The following is a 14,348-nucleotide window of genomic DNA, read 5'->3' as shown; positions in this document are numbered from 1 at the left end:
ATGACGAATATTGGTTTATTAATATGATGTGTAACTGTCGTTTTTTTCAGACCCTTGGCTGTAGGTTATTTTTTTTCCTCTTAGGGTGTTTTAATGTCATGGCAGCAATGTCATTCCAAACTGAATATTCCTAGTGTCAACAGCAAATGTATTTTTAATTTTTACATTCTTCTAACTCTTAAAATCATGCTGATGTTGTGTTCACATCGTTTTGGGCAATGACTATATTTTGTAACATTATGATCAACAACCAATATTTTTGGATTGAATTTGGTTCTGTTTGTTGATAAAACTATATGTTCTAATATATTTTAGGTGACAAGAGAGTCATTTCCTAAAAGTCAATTTGCCATATAGTTTTAATTGACAGAACTTCAATTTGTCCCCATAGCAATTTTGTCTTTTTATTTTTTTATTTTTTATTTTTTTAATGATTTTTTATTATATTATGTTAGTCACCATACAGTACATCCCCGGTTTCCGATGTAAGGCTCGATGATTCATTAGTTGTGCAATTTTGTTTTTTTAAGTTAAGAGCCACTGCCACAGTTCCTGCTGCTGCTGGTAGAGAGGAACTGCTGAAGGGAAGTTGAGAATTAAGACCATAAGAACATACATTCACAGTTTTTGGGTTTTATTCTCATTTTCTGAAGTCAATCTGTAGATAATTTCCTTGAGAAGACATTTCCATGCAAGGAGATGTTCAGTGATTTTCGGTTAATGAAAATTGTTCAGTAATTTCATGTGATATAGAAATGTAGATTTTATCCTATTTTCTCTCTCCTGCTTTAAGACCTAGCACCAGTGTTTTTTAACATCTCCACTCATTGGTGAAAAGTATGATGCTATTCTGATGTTTGTTTCTTGGGGGTCCATTTGCTGTTGTTTTATTGTTTTCTGTCTAAAAAGGTTTAAACATTCTTTTTGTCTTTAATGTGTAACACTCTAAATTAATTTGCCTTTGTGTGACTTTTTTAAATTTCATTTTTCTTGTATACTTAGTGCTTAGTGAGCTGCTTGCCCTTTAATAGAATTTCCCTTCTCCTGTGAACATTTTTGAGTCAATAGTGGTGTTTTCATTTTCAAAAGCACTTCCTTATACTCTCTTCCTCTTCCTTATACTCTGCCCTCCCATTAGCAAGTATAGAACTTCTGCAGTCTTGAACATATTGAGACTTTCTGAAGATTCTCAATCTCACATACAGACACACACACACACACACACACACACACACACTCCTTAGGATAACATTATTTGCCTTTAAAGATAGATTTTCTCTTTGTTTATTCTGGCCTTTCTTTCTGGACCTTCATACTTTTTTTTTTTTTTTTTAAGATTTTATTTATTTATTCGACAGAGATAGAGACAGCCAGCGAGAGAGGGAACACAAGCAGGGAGAGTGGGAGAGGAAGAAGCAGGCTCATAGCAGAGGAGCCTGATGTGGGGCTCGATCCCAGAACGCCGGGATCACGCCCTGAGCCGAAGGCAGACGCTTAACCGCTGCGCCACCCAGGCGCCCCTGGACCTTCATACTTTTTTAAATCTAATTTTTTTAAGAATGAAGGAATACAAATTTTGACTGGAGGTTGTGTGTTATTAGACAGAACTTGGCAACTGATGGCTCCTTTTCTAGTGTCAGGTGTTATAGCATTATAATAAAGAGGACTTTGATATGAGATGGGTATATTCACATTAACTGCTCTATTTGTATCCTGAGAATATATTTACATTCTAAGGAATATTTTGTGTTGGGGTGGAGGGCCTTATTTCTATTCTCTTAATGTATTGTCTACACCTGTGTGTAGGTGTGTGGGTATGCACACATGGGTTTAAAAGAGAACTTAATTAATCCTAAATTTCAGGACCATATTTTACCCCTGTTTTCTTTATAGGTTCATAATGAATACTCTAAATTGGCAATTTCTGTTCTCATTTCTCTTCTGTAGATGTCTAGAAGAAAGAGAATTTCATTTGTGTGTGTGTGTGTGTGTGTGTGTGTGTGTGTGTGTGTGTGTGTTGGGGTTAATGTAGAGCATGAAATGAGCCATAATATCTGGCTTGCTAAAATACAACACAGAGGCCGCTGAGGATAGGGAAGCTTTCAAAGAAGGGCGTAGGCCTTTGAAATGCCGAGGCCTGCGTGACTGCTCTGCCATTGGAATGCCAAGGAGAGTTGCCTTCCCGAAGCTTTCCTAGCCCAGTCACCCTGTGATCTAAGACAGGTATGCATTGTCCCTTAGGCTATGTTCCGCAGAACTCGTAGAACATGCCCAAATTATCATATCGTATCTTTCCAGTAAACAGATCCTCCCAGTTTCAGTAAGACCCCTTGTCACACATCACATGCTTGAGAAACAGTGATAAGTATTTGTGATTATCCTGAAGGACCAATAAAAACAGGAGCAAAGAAGAGCGAAGGGTCTTCGTCTCTGAGCGTTGACACAGTTACCTTCTCCTCTCTTTCTCTGCAAAGTTTGGAGTAATCTTTCATCCGTCGGTACAGGGATTGCAGGCCATTCCCAGTGTGTATGTGTCTGTGTGTGAAAGAGGAAGATCTGCAGAGAAGGGGATGTCTGTGTGTTATTAACACCTCCCTTCGACAGTATCGTTAGTCATCTTTTTCTGGAACTATTAAAATGAATTGTAAATATTTTATAACAAAATTAAACACAGTAGTTTCTCATTAGATGGTACAGCAAATCTACAGTGGCATAAGGAAGATTTTTGAAAATTTACTTTCCAGACAGCTCATATAATTACATTTAATGCAAAGAAGAAATTATCTGTCATTTTTTCCCTCCGATTATGTTGAATTGCCAAGAGTGTTTCTAATTAAACAAAGATCATGGAAACAGCAACACCCCAATCTATTATTTATGCAAACATTTGTAGAGCAGAAAATTGTAAATTAACATATAAAGTTTTACAAATACCGTCTAACTCCTGTTTATCTATCAGCATTAGATTTTGTGAAAATAATTAAAGATCAGATTTACTACTTGGCATGGGAAGTAAAAATAAACAGACAAGAGTAAGTCATTCTTTGTAATTATCTTTCTTTTTTCCAATTTTTCATTAAAAAAATAGTTCAGGTAAGCGCCAATCAAGTGTTAAGACATGATCATTAATTTTAATGACTTCTGATAAAAAGTTATTTGAGTCTGACTACTCTGAATTGCTGTATTTCTTTTTGAAATGTATGTTTCAGATTGTAGTTTAACTTCTAAACTGTGGAATCATTAAATTGTTTTTATATTCATTGGAGGTGTTATTAAGATATTTTTCTTAGAAATTGCTTAAGGAGCTAGATTGAAAATTGTAATTATAATACAAATTCATATTTTGACAGCTGAAATATTCCTTTACTGTTAATCAAAAGGAGTATCATGGGAAAATATTTCATAGTACCTTAAATATAATCTGAGTAATACCTAATCACTATATAGTGGTCTAAAGAAATTTGAAAAGATACCTAATAAACTTTTTCATAATTGAGCTAGTTTGAGTGGAAGATTTTGTTGGGGGGGGGCAAATATTAAGCAATACTAATTTCTCCTTTCCATGTCTTAAATTAATTAAAATATTTGAAGCAATGACCCAAAGTTTCAGAATTCCAAGAGACTAAAATAATTCATAACATTACTAAAAATAAAATTCCATTTATTTTCTCCTCAAGATAAAAAATAAGACATTATCCAATATTACTTGCACTGGTTTCTTATTTCTCCACTAGTGATCTTTTCCTCTTTCATTTCAACAATCTAAATAATGGAAACTACCCTTCCCCCCACCATCTAAGTGAGACTCACTAGAAAGTGCAGTCAGAGTCACCTTGTCGCCTTTTAAGATGGAGGTGATTTGGTCCCAATACCATTCTTGAATATAGATCCAAAATTTTCAACAAAATTTTAGCAAATCAAATGTAACTTTCATATATTTCTGTAAGTATATAATATTTAAAACTTTTAACTTTGAATAACTTTTTTTTTTAATATTTTCCAGCTTTATTGAGATATGTTTGACATATAATATTGTGTATACCTAACCATTTCTATATGACACTCCACACTGTTGGCCATTTAGATTGGGTATTGGCTAAATTTTTTTTTCATCGTGTAACATGTTGATAGCTTCAACCTCATATTCTTGTAATTTGTTACTACATTGTTAGAGGACATTCAGTTGCAAGCATTAGAATAACAAACTGTGGCTTAGATGCTGGCAGATATTTTCTCACATAATAATAATTAAGAGGTGGTGAGTGAGTCAACAATGTTCTGGTTGTGTGTCTCTGTAGTTTTCCTGGCTTTCCCACTTGCCCTAAGATGGCTGCCGTAGCTCTCAGAGCATAGCATTCCCCTGTGACAACACCCAAAGCATGAAAGGAAGGAACACTCAAGAAGACTTTTCCAAATATTTTATTAAGTAGACTGAGTCACATGGCTACCCAGAGCTGCCAGGAACCAGAAGATTCTTTCACTGTCCTGGACTGGACATCATGGTTCATCGCCTGATTTGGGACTCTCTGCCCATCCTGAAATATAGGTTCTTTTAGCAAGGAAGAGGAAATGGCTATCTTTGAATAACTTTTAAATATATTTATGTAAATGATTTTTTTATATAAAAATACACAATGATGAGTGACACTTATTTTGGGTATGAAAGGGTGGCTCAATATTTGAAAATTGGTCAATGTAGTACACCATATAAACAGACTAAAAAGAAAAATGGATGATATTAAGTGACATAAAAAAAGCATTTGACAAAATTCAATATTCATTCATGGTTTAAAACCTCTTAGTACACTAAGAATAGAGAACCTCCTTAATACCATAAATAATATCTACAGCTAACTTCATGGTTAATGATGAAAGACTGAATGATGCCTCTCTAAAATCAGGAACAGGACAAGGATGTCTGCTTTTAGCACTCCTATTCACATAATTCCAGAATTTCTAGCCACTGCAATAAGAAAAAAAAAAACGTAAGAAATACAAGGAAAACAGATTGGAAAAGAGAATAAAACTGTTTGCAGATAACATGATTGTGTATGTAGAAAAGCCCAAGGAATCTACAGAAAAGAAAAAAGAAAAAAAAAAGAAACCTTCTAGAACTGAGTTATTGGATTCAAGATCAATGCTTGAAAGTCAATTGCATTTCTATATACCAACAATAAACAGTAGGGAAACAAAATAAAAAATGCAATATCATTCCCAAATGTTCTAAAGAAAATAAAACAATTGTGTAGAAAGCTAACAAAACATCTATCGGGGACTGTATGCTAAAAATTACCAAATGGTGATGAAAGAAATGAGAGACAATATTTGAAAAGACTACCGCGTTCGTGCTACAGTAATCAAGATGGTGTGGTATTGCCAGAGGAAAGACATATAAATCAATGGACTAAAATAGAAAACTCAAAAACAGATCCAAATACACCTACTTAACCTTTGACAAAGGAACAAAGCAATTAAATGAAGGGTGTGTTTCTTGTCAAAAAATGGTGCTGGAGAAATTGGACATCTGCAGACAAAAAATGAACCTCAATGTAAAACTCACACTTTATATAAAAATTAACTGAAAGTAGATCATGGACTTAAAGTAAAACGTAAACCTATAAAGCTTCAAGAAAAAAAACATACAAAAATATCTTTAGGGCTTACCAAAATGAAGAGTTTTAGGTAAGATGCCAAAAGCATAATCCATAAAAGAACAAATTGATAATTCACCTCACTAAATGTAAAAATTTTTTGTCTGTGAAAAGCTGTAAGAGGATGAAATCAAGCTGCAGACTTGGAGAATACATTTGTTAGATTTATGGTCCACAGACACCTTTCAACTCTATCATGTAAAGAATTCTCAAAAACCAACATTGAAAAAACAATACAATTAGAAAATGGGTAAAAGATATGCCTAGGCATTTTTACCAAAGAAGACATATAGGTGGTAAATTAGCACATGAAAAGATACTGAAATTCATTACCATTAGGAAAATGCAAATTAAGACAACAATAATGTATTACTATATACTAACCAGAATGGCTAAAATGAAAAATAGTGATAAAACTAAATGCTGGTGAGGGTGTGGAAAAATTGGATCACTCAAACTTGAGAATGTAGAGTCGCCCAGCTCCTTGGAAAGTTGACTTATGATATGACCCAGCAATTTCACTTCTGGGCATTTATTCCAAAGAAATGAAAATGTATTTTCAGCCAGAAACTTGCCATAAATGTTCATAGCAGGCTTATTTTTAATAGTTTGAAACTTGAAATTCCCCAAATGTTTAATGGGTGAATGATTCAACAACTGTGGTGGTATCCACACCATGGAATTCTATTTGGTAATAAAAAGAAACAAACTATTGGCATATGCCACAACTTTAACGAGCCTCAAGAAAATTATGTGGGTGAAAAAGCCAATATCAAAAGGATATATATTGCATGATTCCATTTATGTAACACTCAAGAAATAACATAATTATAGAGATGGAGAACTGGTTAACGGTTACCAGAGTTTAGGGAAAAAAGCAGGGCTGGGTGTGGCTATAAAAGTGTAACCTGAAGGAAATCTGTGATGATACAGATGAGTATCTTGATTGTGGGGGTGGTTACAGGAAGCTACCCCTGTGATAAAATTGCAGAGAGCTAAACACACACACACACACACACACACACACACACACACAAATGAGTCCATGTATAATTAGTCAGATATGAATAAGATCTATGGATTATGCCAACATCAATTTCCTAGTTTTGTCACTGTCCTCAACTTAGCAAGATGTTAAAAGGAGAACCTGGATAAAGGGGTGAGCAGGATCTCCCTGTATATTTCTTTGCAACTTTCAGTGAAATCTGTTTATTTTAAAATAAAAAAGACATTATTTGAGCCACTTGGAATTCATCTTCATATAAGGTGTGAGATAGGGATCTGACTTAGTTTCCTACAGCTGCCATAACAAATTATTATAAACTGGGTGATTTGTATCAACAGAATTTTTTCTCTCACAGTTATGGGGGTTAGAAGTCTGAAATGAAGGCAGTTGTTGAAGTTAATTCCCTCTGGAGGCTATCAGAGAGAATCAGTTCCTTGCTTCTTTCCCAGCTTCTGGCGGTTTGGGGCAAGGTTCCTTTACGGCTGCCTCACTCCAATCTCTGCTTCCATCATCACATGGCATTCTTCCTACGTCTATGTGTCTCTGGATTCCAACAACCCTTCTGTTATGAGGACACCAGTTATTGGAATAGAGCCTACCCTAATTCAGTGTGACCTCATCTTAACTTGATTACACTTGCAAAGACTATGTCCAACTAAGGTTGCAGTTTCAGATACGGGAGGTGAGCTGTATTCTAAGAATTGGTAATCCAGAAGAAATGACATCAAACTAGTTTCTCAGCTTTTGAGATCTTTATCGCCTGGCCAATATTTTCAGTTTTTCACTTCTATCAAATAGTTATCTTGGATATATTTTTGCCATTCGATAGCATATTCATTTTAGCCACCATCGTAAGTTACGTTTTTGCTCATAGTGGTGTCCCATCTGACTTCTAACTTTTCTAAATTGATAGATCTTTCACTATACAGATTATGAAACATTCTCCGAAATTTGCAACCAAACTTTATTTTCTCCAAAACGCTTTTGTAATTGTAATTAGTATTGCGGTTTTGTATTGTGTTGTTCTCAAAAATGCCTCAGCCAGTTTTGCTCCATGATTAGAGGCTCATGAGATCTGTGTTCATGTTGATATCTGCATCCTGTTTATGTATATATATTTTCCCTCCAAGAGGAAATACGACTATATAAATAAAACAGTTTTAAATAATTAATTATGAAAATGTATCTTTAAAATAGGTAAATGAGATAACTGACGTGGACATTGTGATCCAACTGTGTCTCAAATGTAAACTCTGAAGACATGCTTATCTTCATAAAAAGCAACAGTAAATATAATCTGAATTATAATTGCATAGTATTACTTGTTTTATTGAGATAAAAATTTTAAAAAATATAAGAATGGAGATGGGGATATTATTTCTTATAATATGAGATTATACTGTGATTTATTTCTTCTACTGTGATTTCCAAGTTGCAGTTGTTTGCAGAGAAACAGTAATAAAAATAGATTTCATATAACAAAATGGAACTAGTCAACAAAAGTGAAAGTGATTCTGGTCCTTCTATATCTATTCCCTCTCTCCCTTTCCTCTGCAGTCTTCATAGTCATTTCCCTGGGCTGAGAAAGTGCTGCATTTTCCCTTCGGTTTTCTCATTCCTTTTTCTCGGGATCTTGAATTACCTCACTTTCTCAACAGAAGAAGTTTATCCAACAGAGCCTGCAGAAATACTCTGTAAGATATTATTTTTAGAATGTTGATTATATACAATTTAATAAATTGCAATTTTAGTTTACCATTTTTGATTCTTCCCTTTCATATTTCCCTTAATGCCATTTTAATTTCATTATGTTTGTTATATTTTGGCTGTCTTTATTGCTTGTTTTATATTCTATTTTAATTACTTTGTTTCTCTTCTAAACTAATTTTCTCCTTCACTACTCAAGGGAATTTTCTCTCTTATACAGTACAGGAAAAATCAACAACTTCTCCAGAATATAAACTCTGGCTTCAAGGAAGAATAATTCAATTCACTACAAAAATATATGTTTGGTAATCATTATATATTTACAAAGAAACATGCAAGGCACTCATTCAGTTTCAAAAAACAGATAAGGGACAGTTATTGACTTTCTTTCTGGAGCTTACAGTCAAATCAAATGCATAAGAAGTATATATTTAGTTGTACTGCAAAGTGAAATGAAGGAAATAGGAAAGTTTTAGAGGCATAATGTTCAGAAGATGGAAGGGAGGGTCTCCTGGGTGGCGCAGTCTGTTAAGCGTCCAACTCTGGTTTCCACTCAGATCATGATCTCAGGGTCACGAGATTAAGCCCCAGGCACATTCAGCAAAGTGTTCACTTAAGACTCTCCCCCTCTCCCTAGCCTCTCCCCAACAGTGCTCTTGCTCTCTCTCTAAAATAAATAAATAAAATAAAAAAAAAAAAAAGTGGAAAGCAGACAGAGAAAAGATAAAAAAAATGTTTAGGCACCTATGAAGACTTTTTGAATAACCTAACATTTCAATAGTCCTAAAACAAAAGAAGGTTCTAATAGATAACATAATTGAGTTTTTCCAAAGGTTGCCTCTGTCATCAATCAATTTTGATTCTTGAGAAAGTGATTCTAACTCCTTAAACTTTAGCTAAAAATGAGTTATAAAGACTGATATAAAGCTGTTATGAAATTTAAGTGAGAGCCATGTAAAGCACCTTGAAAATTTTATACACTTTGTGTTCCAAATTGTTCTTTCTTTTTTTTCTTTTTCACATTTTTTGGCAGAAAATCTGGTGTGGTCATCATAGGTTAATGCCAGTATGAACAAAGGTAAGCATCCTATAAATTTTAGCAAAATAAACCCAACAATATATTAAATATAATACATTATGATTAACTAGGGTTCATCTCAGGCATGCAAGGATGGATAGACTTATTAGATAATCTACCTATATAACTGTCCTTGTTTAAAATTAAAGGAGAGAAATATGTGTGATTGGGTATGTTGTGGAAAAGGCCTTTATAGACAATCAATACCCATTTATCTTAAAAACTTTCAGCAAACTAAAGACAGTAGAACACTTCTCAAAGCTAATGAGAAGCATCATAATATTTAAAGCTGAAATCTTGGAAGCATATTCTTTAAAAGCAAAGAATGGGAACAAATGTCTCTTCCTATCACATTACATCTGGTGCCTTAGCCAATTCGGGAAGACAAAGATAAGAAATATAGTATAGGGGCTGGAGAGAAGGAACAATGATAATATACTACACATTAATAGAGTAGATAAGATTATAAGTAGGTTTCTTGGCTACAAAATCATTTTGCCATTAATTACATCCCTAGTTACTAGATAAAAAAGAATAAGAAAATATGATTTTAAAAAGATAAAATGTATATGATGAATACAGAAATGCATTTAACGATAGATGTCCAAGTTCTTTATGGAGAAACATTTTTTAAAATTTATTAATGGTATACAAGATGATATAAACAAATGAATAGACATACACAAAAAAGATTCGTTACTACAAAAATGTTGATTCTCTCTAAACTACGGGATAAATTCATTGTAATTCTAATCAAAATCTCAAGTTTTGGGGGGGTGGAATTGGCAAGCTGATAGGAAAATATATATGAACTAGTAGTAAAGACCCAATGACAGACAAGACAATTGTAAGGAAGAGCAAAGAAGCAGTCAACGCAGTGGCACATGTTAAGACATCCCATAAAGCCATGGCAATTGAGACACTGGAATTTTGCTGTGGTGAAGACAAGTAATCAATGCCACAGAAGAGCCCAGATATGGAACCACGTCACGTGTCTCTGAACACTATATAGGACACAGGTAGATTACAAATCAGTGAAGAAAGAAGAACAAGTTGGGGTACCTGTGTGGCTCAGCTGTTAGGAGTCTGGCTCTTGGCTTAAGCTCAGGTCATGATCTCAGTGTCCTAGGATTGAGTACTGTGTTGAGCTCTGTGGTCAGAGGGGAGTCTGCTTGAGGATTCTCTCCCTCTTCCTGTGGCCCTCCTCCTGAATCCTCTCTTTCTTTCTCAAATAAATAAATGAACCTTTAAAAAAAAATCAACAAGTAATGCTAAAGATAATTTTCCATTTTTAAAAGTGAATCTTTACGTCATATTATATACAAAATTTCTGGTATTAAATAGTTTTTTGTAAGAAAATTAAAAAAAGAGTATGAATATTCTTCATGACTGAAGGGTATGGAGTATTTATTTTAATATATCTGAAAACAGAAAACATATAGAAAAAAGTATGATAATTTGATTATATTAATATTGATTGCTTTGTCTGAAAAGACAGCATTAAAAGGAGTGAAAATCAAGTTCTAGGCTGGAAGAATATATTTGAAATGCATATAACTAGCAGAGCATTAGCAAAATACCCTCCCATCAATCAAAAATAAGATGGAAAAAGGCTAAATTGTAAAAGTGGCAGAATGTATAAACCTTCTTGAGGAGGCTCTAGAACCTATAAATATATGAAAAGAATTTCAACTTCATCAGAAGTTATGGATACGTAAAATTTAATTACATTTAAATATCTGTTATGCCCCTAAACTAGACAGTAATTTAAATGTTTACCAATAATAGTGGGTAAGGATGTACAGAAATAGGAAATCCCATATTTTGCTGCTGGTGGAAGTAGAAGTTTTTACAGCCATTTTGGGGAGCAATTTGGAAATGCTTATGGAGTTAAATATGTGCATACCTGTGACCCCCATACCTTATGGCTCAAAGTATATAACGTAAAGAAACTCTTCCATAAGTGTAGAAGAAAAAAATATATAGAAATAACTTTTGTATCAGAATGTTTCGCTAGAGCAAAAAAACATTAACAATAATAAAATCCCAAACCAATGCATTTGGTAAAGTCAGCCAGTGGAAATCTACTAAGTGGTGAAAATGGTGAACTTGATTTGCATTTATTAAGTTGGATAAACCTAAAGCATACGAAATTGAAATAAGGGAATTTTCAGGAAGTCACATAGTGTAGAGTACTTTTTATATGAAAAATTATGCACATTATTTAGAGACACGTATATAAGTAGCAAATGTATACTATACATGGGAATAATAAAAATTGAATTAAGGATTATGGTTAGCTCTGGCAGGAGCAGGCAGTGGGGGTGAGTGTGAACTAGGATTTCAGCTGTGCTTATAGAGGTTTATTTCTTAATCTGAGTAGTGGTTACCCATTGTTTACATTGTTTTATAATAATATATTATTATATATGTATATATGTATATAATATGTATAACATATATAACACATATCATAATTATTTATATAATTCCCATTCTCATGCCTGAAATGTTTCAAAATAAATAATACAAAACAGTTAATGAAGGTAGGAAACAGTGAAGGAGAGTATTGCCAAAGAGTAAACCACAGATTATGGTAATTTGAAATAGTGTAGCAGACAATGGATTTTAAATGCACACTAAAATGATAACTGACCAGTCCTATACACTTAAATGGTGTGTTTGAGCTATAGCTCAAAATTTTTTCATTCTACTTCCTAGTGTATCCTTTATCAAATATAAATATTCACGTGCCATTTTAGTAGTCTGCGCATTCCATACATAAACATATATATGTGTGTTTTTTGGTTTTTTTTTGTTTTTTTAACCAGGTAAAGCCCAGGGAATCTTTGAGATTCCAGGGATAACTGGGTCTGACTTCGCTCTCCAGGGAGGCACACAGTAGTTGTAATAAAACTGTTTTGCCTCGCAAATGATGGGTTAAATCTTCTTTAAATATCCAGCATTTGAACACATGAAAATGTGCCATGTCACTTTATTGCCAGGTAAGGCTCCTATCTTGCAACCATTGCAAATCGTTTCAGACTGGAGAAGAGAAGCACTTGGTTTTTCAGCCCTGCAATATTCCAAGGCTGACTCTGTCAACTTTATCTCTCTTAACAATGTAAAGGAATCCCTTAAGAGTGTCGTAATTTCCTTTACCTTAGAGAATGACTAGCTGTACTCTGACTTCTCTGTTTTATAGGATTTTGCTAAACACAGAACAAAACAGCCAATACACACCAATACTCTGAATCTATTCTTACAATCATCTTAGTGCTATAGCCTGATGATTCAGTCCGCCATTCAAGATAAGGAAGGTGCCTCTTCTCCGGACAACGTCGATAGGCATTCAGAATGGTCCAGCGTCTGACAGACCATCATAGGCTGTGCTACAGTACAGCCTCTAACAAAACTAGGTTGTCCTGAACCCCTGGTAATAGAATCATTTACCTTTATATGGAGAAGGTTGGGAAAGCACCAAAATCCTCATGGGGCACGTGCCCAGGCTGACTTCAAGAAGTTCGTGCTGTGGGACTTAGTTCTTACGAGGTTGTCTAAAATGAAACAAAACAAAACAAAACAAAAAACATGTCAGCAGGGTCTATAATGGTTCCATGCGTGCTAAATATGTTCATGACGGAATCAAGCATGTTCTCCTTATTGAGGAGCAGAAAATCATCGTGAAAGTGTTGAAGCCATAAGCACAGAATCAGCTAAGTAAAAAAAATGAAGGTTTTTTGAGTAATAAAAAAACCAAAAGACAAAAGAAAAAAAAATGAAGGTGAAAATTTGACCAAATAGTCTGCCAATGCATTCCAAGGATCATCAGGTTTCCAGATGAAATTTCCAACTGATATTTGTTCGTCCTTATTATTTACCTCCCAGCCTTTCCATTCAGTCAATTCCACATTTACACAGCATCACATTTTAGGTACCAAATTCTTTATCCCTTAAGAAACAGAAAACACAAATAATATGGGCTTAAATTATTTTTTCTCTCACATAGCACTATTTAAAAATTGGCAGTTCACAGCTAGTTGTGGGAAAAAGCAAATCACAGCTGGCATGAGACCTCCACAGCCCTTCAGGAGCCCAGACATCTTCTGTCTTTCTCCTCTGCCATGAGGAGCATGAGCTTCTAACTTTCGAGTCACAAGAAGTCACCTATAACCACATCTATAATGCCCGCCCTGCAGCCGCAAGGAGGCTCGTAAACAGGCTAACTGTCCTCTATTTAAGAAATCCCCAGAAGTCTCAATGAGCAAACTTTACCTACATCTATATGATTGCTTTCAGCTGAAAGGGAAGCAGAGCTCTGTAATAATTTAGCTGGGCTTCCTAGAATAAATTTGCATTTTTGCCATTCTGATATTTATTAAAGCTTTAACTCCTTATCAGGGCTGTTTCTCTTTTATTAATTGATTCCCCAAGATAACTTCTGTTCTTGCAGAATAGGTTAAGTGTCATCATGGTGCCTGAAGAGGAGCAGTTCATCGGTCTGCTAACCTTGAGGCTTTCACTCCCCTCTATCTATATCTCTCATACACCTGGTCACAGGGCATCCCATAGATGCTGACTATAGAAGTGTTCTATGCTCTGGATGCTGTCGAAGTTCTGGGGTTTGCTTTCAAGTGACTTAGCCTCATCCTGGTTCTTTCCGAAGCTTGATTGCTTTCTCATTCAGTTCCTGGTAAATCAATTCAACCTGCCACCATCTGCAGGACCACATGGCAGGCCCTCTGGCTCACAGTGGGAATATGCAGGAATGTTTGTATCCTTTCAAAATGATGGGAAAGCTGAGCAATAGAAACCAGCCTCTTCTTATCTAAAAATGTGTTGCTGTATTTTTTAATGTGTTGCAGTTAAGCCATTGTTTTTGACTTAAGAACAATCTTCTGTCAAA

At 34.6% G+C, this 14,348-nt stretch overlaps 1 pseudogene; it reads left to right on the top strand.

Annotated features, from left to right (window-relative positions):
* Window positions 1-12,799: 12,799 nt before the first annotated feature.
* On the top strand, window positions 12,800-13,570 carry LOC123793065 (large ribosomal subunit protein eL34 pseudogene; annotated as a pseudogene).
* Window positions 13,571-14,348: the final 778 nt, after the last annotated feature.

This window comes from Ursus americanus, chromosome 13 (genome assembly GCF_024610735.1).
Source record: "Ursus americanus isolate L20-20 chromosome 13, mUrsAme1.1.p, whole genome shotgun sequence".
NCBI classification, from domain to species: Eukaryota; Metazoa; Chordata; class Mammalia; order Carnivora; family Ursidae; genus Ursus; species Ursus americanus.
This window is presented reverse-complemented; position numbering and strand designations above follow the sequence as displayed.